Source organism: Hyla sarda, chromosome 3 (genome assembly GCF_029499605.1).
Source record: "Hyla sarda isolate aHylSar1 chromosome 3, aHylSar1.hap1, whole genome shotgun sequence".
Lineage (NCBI taxonomy): Eukaryota > Metazoa > Chordata > Amphibia > Anura > Hylidae > Hyla > Hyla sarda.
This window is the reverse complement of record NC_079191.1, coordinates 9,542,335-9,548,215: the sequence shown is the minus strand read 5'-3', so window position 1 is coordinate 9,548,215 and position 5,881 is coordinate 9,542,335. Positions and strand designations below refer to the sequence as shown.

At 46.5% G+C, this 5,881-nt stretch overlaps 1 pseudogene; it reads right to left on the bottom strand.

Moving 5' to 3' along the window:
• Window positions 1-1,641: 1,641 nt before the first annotated feature.
• Window positions 1,642-1,801, bottom strand: LOC130363503 (U2 spliceosomal RNA; annotated as a pseudogene).
• Between the last annotated feature and the right edge of the window lie 4,080 nt (window positions 1,802-5,881).

Below are 5,881 nucleotides of genomic sequence, written 5' to 3'. Positions count from 1 at the left end.
GTAATTTAGAAATCTGTTTAACTTTCTGGCACCAGTTAAAAAGAAAATTTCCACAGGAGAACCCCTTTAAAGGGGTACTCCACTGCTCAGCATTTGGAACAAACCGTTCCGAACGCTGGAGCCACGCCGGAAGCTCGTGACGCCATAGACCCTAATGACGTAATATCCCGCCCCCTCAATGCAAGTCTATGGGAGGGGGCGTGACGGCTGTCACGCCCCCTTCCATAGACTTGCATTGAGGGGGCGGGGTGTGACATCACGAAGGGTGGGGCTATTACATCACGAGCTCCCGGCGCCTGCTCCAGCGTTCGGGACAGTTTGTTCCAAACGCTGAGCAGCGGAGTACCCCTTTAAAGGGGTTCTCCTGTGGAAATTTTTTTTTTTACTTGTGCCAGAAAGTTAAAACAGATTTCTAAATTACTTCTATTTAAAAATCTTAATCCTTCCAGTACTTATCAGCTGCCGTATGTCCCACAGGAAGTTGTATGGTTCTTTTCTGTCTGAGCACAGTGCTCTCTGCTGACACCTCTGTCCATTTTAGGAACTGTCCTAAAGAGCAGTATAGATTTTCTATGGGGATTTGCTCCTACTCTGGACAGTTCCTGACACGGACAGAGGTGTCAGCAGAGAGCACTGTGGTCAGACAGAAAAGAACAACTCAACTTCAGCAGCTGATAAGTACTTGAAGGATTAAGATTTTTAAATAGAAGTAATTGAAGGATTAAGATTTTTAAATAGAAGTAATTTACAAATCTGTGTAACTTTCTGGCACCAGTTGGTTTAAAAAATAATTGTTTTCCACCGGAGTACCCCTTTAATATCCATCTGTTGGTTTGTGTCAGCTCCATAGATTCTAGTTAATAGTTTTTCTCATACATGTCTGGTCTGGGGTTCTGCTGGACAACACAATGCACCAGCACTTTTTTTTTAATTTATTTATTTTTATCTAAAGCCGAGGAACGATTCACCCAAAGTGCAAGAAAAAGTGCAAACGTGCTACACTAAAAAAACGTGCACAAAGGATGCGGTCTATCGCAAGCCCTTCTCCGATAGGAGAGAGGCCCCCCAACAAGCCTTACCCTTCGCCTTCGGACCAAAAGTTACCTGCGAGGTTCCAGGTTCGATGTCCCTTTTTGCCGAAGCTACTAGGGGACCACAAATGCTCCCGGCATCCCCCTTGGCGTTAGCCAAGATATCTGCCCGCAGAGCCGATAACGGTAGGTACCCTGCCAAAGCAGGAGTACCCGGGGTGTTTGCAGGGAGGTGCGGAACCTAATGGCCACACACACCTCCCCTAGACCGCCAGGAGGGACACCCAGAAGGGCTACCGCATCCTGACAAATCCTGTGAACACACAACACGCAAAAAGTGACACAGTGAGACAAAAAGAAATAAATAAGTGAATGTGTGCAGGTATACTGCCCGGACATCCGGCCGGATCTATAAAAATTTCTCTGATCCTAGCCAGAAGGCCGGGAATCAAGAGGTGAGTGCCACAAGGTGAAGAGATTATAGTGCCCGTGCTTCAACTCAGTGAGCCCATCCTCCCAGTGAGTTTCGGCACCTCAGGGTCACCACTCCCCGAGGCACAAAAGTACCTCGGCTCTAGATCCTCTCAGCCTCATGGCGAGACTCGGAGGGAACAGGTCACATCGGGGCAGCCGTCGAGCTGATTCCTCAGAACCAGCCCCGGAAAGCCCTGGTACACCTGCCCCCTTCATGCAGCACCCATCCCCACCAGCATGAAAACTGATAAGAACAGATACTACACTTGATCTTAGCCAAAAGGCCGAGAAGCGATGCACCAGCACTTACTATAGGAGGAGTATAAAGTGCTGGTGTCTTCATATGTGGCAGAGGAACCTACCAAGTCCTGGGTGGGACCGATACCTTTGCACCCCTTATAGCTACCCCACTGTACAGAGGTATAACATGTAGCTTCTGGGCCATAAAGGGGTACTCCGGTGGAATTATTTTTTTTTTAAATCAACTGGTGCCAGAAAGTTGAACAGATTTGTAAATGACTTCTATTTAAAAATCTTAATCCTTCCAGTACTTATCAGCTGCTGTATTCTCCACAGGAAGTTATTTTCCTTTTGAATTTCCTTTCTTTCTGCCTGACCACAGTGCTCTCTGCTGACACCTCTGTCCATTTACAGATTTGTGAATAACTTCTATTTAAAAATCTTAAACCTTCCATTAGCTTTCAGCTGCTGTATGCTCCACAGGAAGTTCTTTTCTTTTTGAATTTCCTTTCTGCCTGACCACAGTGCTCTCTGCTGACACCACTGTCCATGTCAGGAACTGTCCATAGCAGGAGAGGTTTGCTACTACTATGGACAGTTCCTAAAATGGACAGAGGTGTCTGCAGAGAGCACTGTGGTCAGACAATAAAGGAAATTCATAATGAAAAGAACTTCCTGTGGAGCATACAGCAGATGATAAGTACTGGAAGGATTAAGATTTTTAAATAGAAGTAATTTACAAATCTGTTTAACTTTCTGGCACCAGTTGATTAAAAATAAAAATGCATTCCAGTGGAGTACCCCTTTAATGCAGAATCAGGGCCCCATGTCCACCATGCGCCATTGAGAACTCTGGTCACATAAGTAATGTGCTCCATGTCGCTCCCTACTAATCCCAATTCATAAAATTGTGAATGCTCAGTTTTCATCTAACCAACACTCAATGGGGGGATTATCAAGACCAGCAATTTACCCGCCGACAGGGCTAGTGCAAGGATTTTTGCCACCCTAGGCAAAAGCTAATTTTGCCCCCCCCCCCCCACGACTCCACCCATTGGTCTACCCTTTGACAGGCCCCACCTTACTACTGGGGTGACACATTGTCACAAACCTCCTCATTCTGCTGGCTGAGTGAATGGTTCGGATGCTGGTTTTCTAACTTCCTTGCGGCAGGCAGAGCGGCGCCCCCCATCAAGAGGGCGCTCTAGGCTGCTGCCTATTTTGCCTATAGGCAGAGCCGGCCCTGCCCGCCATTCTAAATGGTTCCCCTGCCAGGGCTTGCTGGATTTATGCAGAGACACAGGAGCGAGTCCGTGCGCCTCTGAGCTGGTGGAGATGTCAACAGCATAAAGACGCAGGGTCGACCAATGGTGCAGCATTGTTCAGTGTTTGCAATCAAAAGATGCCCCTATAGGAACTAAAAAACATAGTGATTTTTTTTTTATGATAATGAGAATTAACCCCTTCTCTAATAAAAGTTTGATTCACCCCCTTTTTCAATTTTTAAAGGGATACTCGGCTGCTCAGTGTTTGGACAGTGTTTGCAAACTGTTCCGAACGCTGGAGATGGAGCCGGGAGCTTGTGATGTCATAGCCCCACCCCCCTCATGAATTCATGCCCCACCCCCTCAATGCAAGTCTATGGGAGGGGGCGTGACGGCTGTCACGCCCCCTCCCATAGACTTGCATTGAGGGGGTGGGGTGTGACATCATGAGGGGGCAGTGCTATGACATCACGAGCTCCCGGCTCCGTCTCCAGCATTCGGAACAGTTTTTTCCAAATGCTTAGCAGTGGAGTACCCCTTTAAATAAAATAATGTAAACAAAAATAAACTAGTAGTGGTGTGAACAGTGACCTGACTCCGGTCAGATCCATAATGTATGAAGTGCGGAGCTCAGTTATTCCCATATACTGCCCATTCTTTGTTGGTCACCATCCAGCGTTTCTTCAGGACATTTTGTTTTCTCACTTGTTGGAGTCTTCATGTCCTTTCTTCTTCACATTCTTCAGCTCCTCTTCCGCACATTTTGTAACTATTTGTTCTTAGGATTGTTTTTTCATTGGAGACATTATTCCCCTTTCTATCTCCAAACTGTCTTTGAGCCAGGGCTCGACAAATCCCAGGCGTCAGGTCACAATGGTGACCTGAAATTTAATCCTGGCGCCTAGGTGTATGTCAGCCCAGAAATCAGTGGTGTATAGCAATTTGATGCACCCAGAAGCTGACGTGTCCCCTTTTAATCTAGCGCTGAGCCTGTGCTCTTTGCTGCCCTGATGGTGGCAGGCAGTAGCTCCTTCCGCAATTCCTCTAATTTTTAGGCTCCTGTGGTACCTTATAAATTCACTAGGTTATGTAGTGGCCCAGTGAGGAGCGGTAGAGGAGAGTGAGTCCTGGCCTCAGTCACTTTGTGCCCTCCCAACCTGCAGGAGAAGCTGACATCAGGATCAAGGGAAACAGTCAGGAGGCGGCCGGAGAAGAGTGCCCTGCTCTGCCGCTGCCAACCAGCTGGTACTGGGGGCGCTGCCATGTGTGTGTGGGGTGTGTTTGGGGGAGGTTGGGGGAGCGGCTCTTGATCAATAATGGACTGATCCAATAAACTGTCCCAGTTGTCTCTTAGCTAACTGTGGACCAAACCAATGCAGTCACTACCGACAATAATGGACTGATCCAATGAATTGTCCAAGCTGTCTCTTGACGAACTGTGGACTGAACCAATGCACAGTCACTACCTACAATAATGGACTGATCCAATAAACTGTCCCAGTTGTCTCTTAACGAACTGTGGACTGAACCAATGCACAGTTACTACCTACAAAAATGGACTGATCCAATGAACTGTCCCAGCTGTCTCTTAGCTTACTGTGGACCAAACCAATGCACAGTCACTACCTACAATAATGGACTGATCCAATACAGTAGAACATAAGCTTATATCTAGAACATATGAAGTCATCCCCATCAGACCAAATTAAGCCAAATTTAATAGGGTTCTATACGCCCCCTTTATAATATGTTATTATAAATCTGAGAAAAATGTAAGAAGCAGAAATATTTGTTAATGAAACTGCACGGTGAGGCTAGGATTCCACTTGGTTTTTTTTCTGGCAGTTTTTGGAAAACTGCCACTGAAGTTTTTGAGCCAAAGTCAGAAGTGGATCCATAAGGGAGGAGAAGTGTAAGTCCTTCCTTTTGAATACACTTCTGGCTTTGGCTCAAAAACTTCAGTGGCGATATTCCAAAAACTGCCAGAAAAAAAAACAAGTGGAAACCTAGCCTCAATTATGTAAATATAAGAAAATACCAAAGTCGAGAATTGCGTATTTTTAACCCCTTTATATAGCAGAATTTTTTTAATAAAAAGTGATTTAAAAGTTTAATCTAAATAGCAATGGTTCAGGATAATACCACAGATCACAGCGCAAAAAATGACCCTCATACAGCCGCGCGTACGGAAAAATAAAAGAGTTATAAGGGTCAGAAGAGGACAAATTTAAGCATTCAAATTTTCTTACAAAAAGTTAACATTTTTTTAAAATAGTAAAATAAAACAAAACTTACCGTATATACTCGAGTATAAGCCGAGTTTTTCAACACAATTTTTCGTGCTGAAAACTCCCCCTCGGCTTATACTCGAGTGAACTCTCCGCCTGTCAATCCCTTCATCAGTGGTCTTCAACCTGCGGACCTCCAGATGTTGCAAAACTACAACTCCCAGCAAGCCCGGACATCCATCGGAGTAGTGACGTTGCCTTGAAGCCTTGACGCACAGGGACTTTCGTGCGCAACCTCCCTGTGCGTTGTCATCAAGGCAATGTCACTAGTCCGGGCCCGAAGCGTGGAGAAGAGGCCCCCCCCCGGGGAAAATGGACAGCCTGCAACGACTAACCATCCACACAGGACGGTCCCTGCAGCATAGATGGCCCGGACCAGCTCACCCTAACTTCCCACCGAGGGGAGGTGAGTACAAAACAAAAGGGGGGGGGGGCTGGATGATGACGATGGCCGCAGTGGTCTTCAACCTGCGGACCTCCAGAGGTTTTAAAAGCCGATGGCTGTCCGGGCATGCTGGGAGTTGTAGTTTTGCAACATCTGGAGGTCCGCAGGTTAAAGACCACTGATGAAGAGATTGACGGG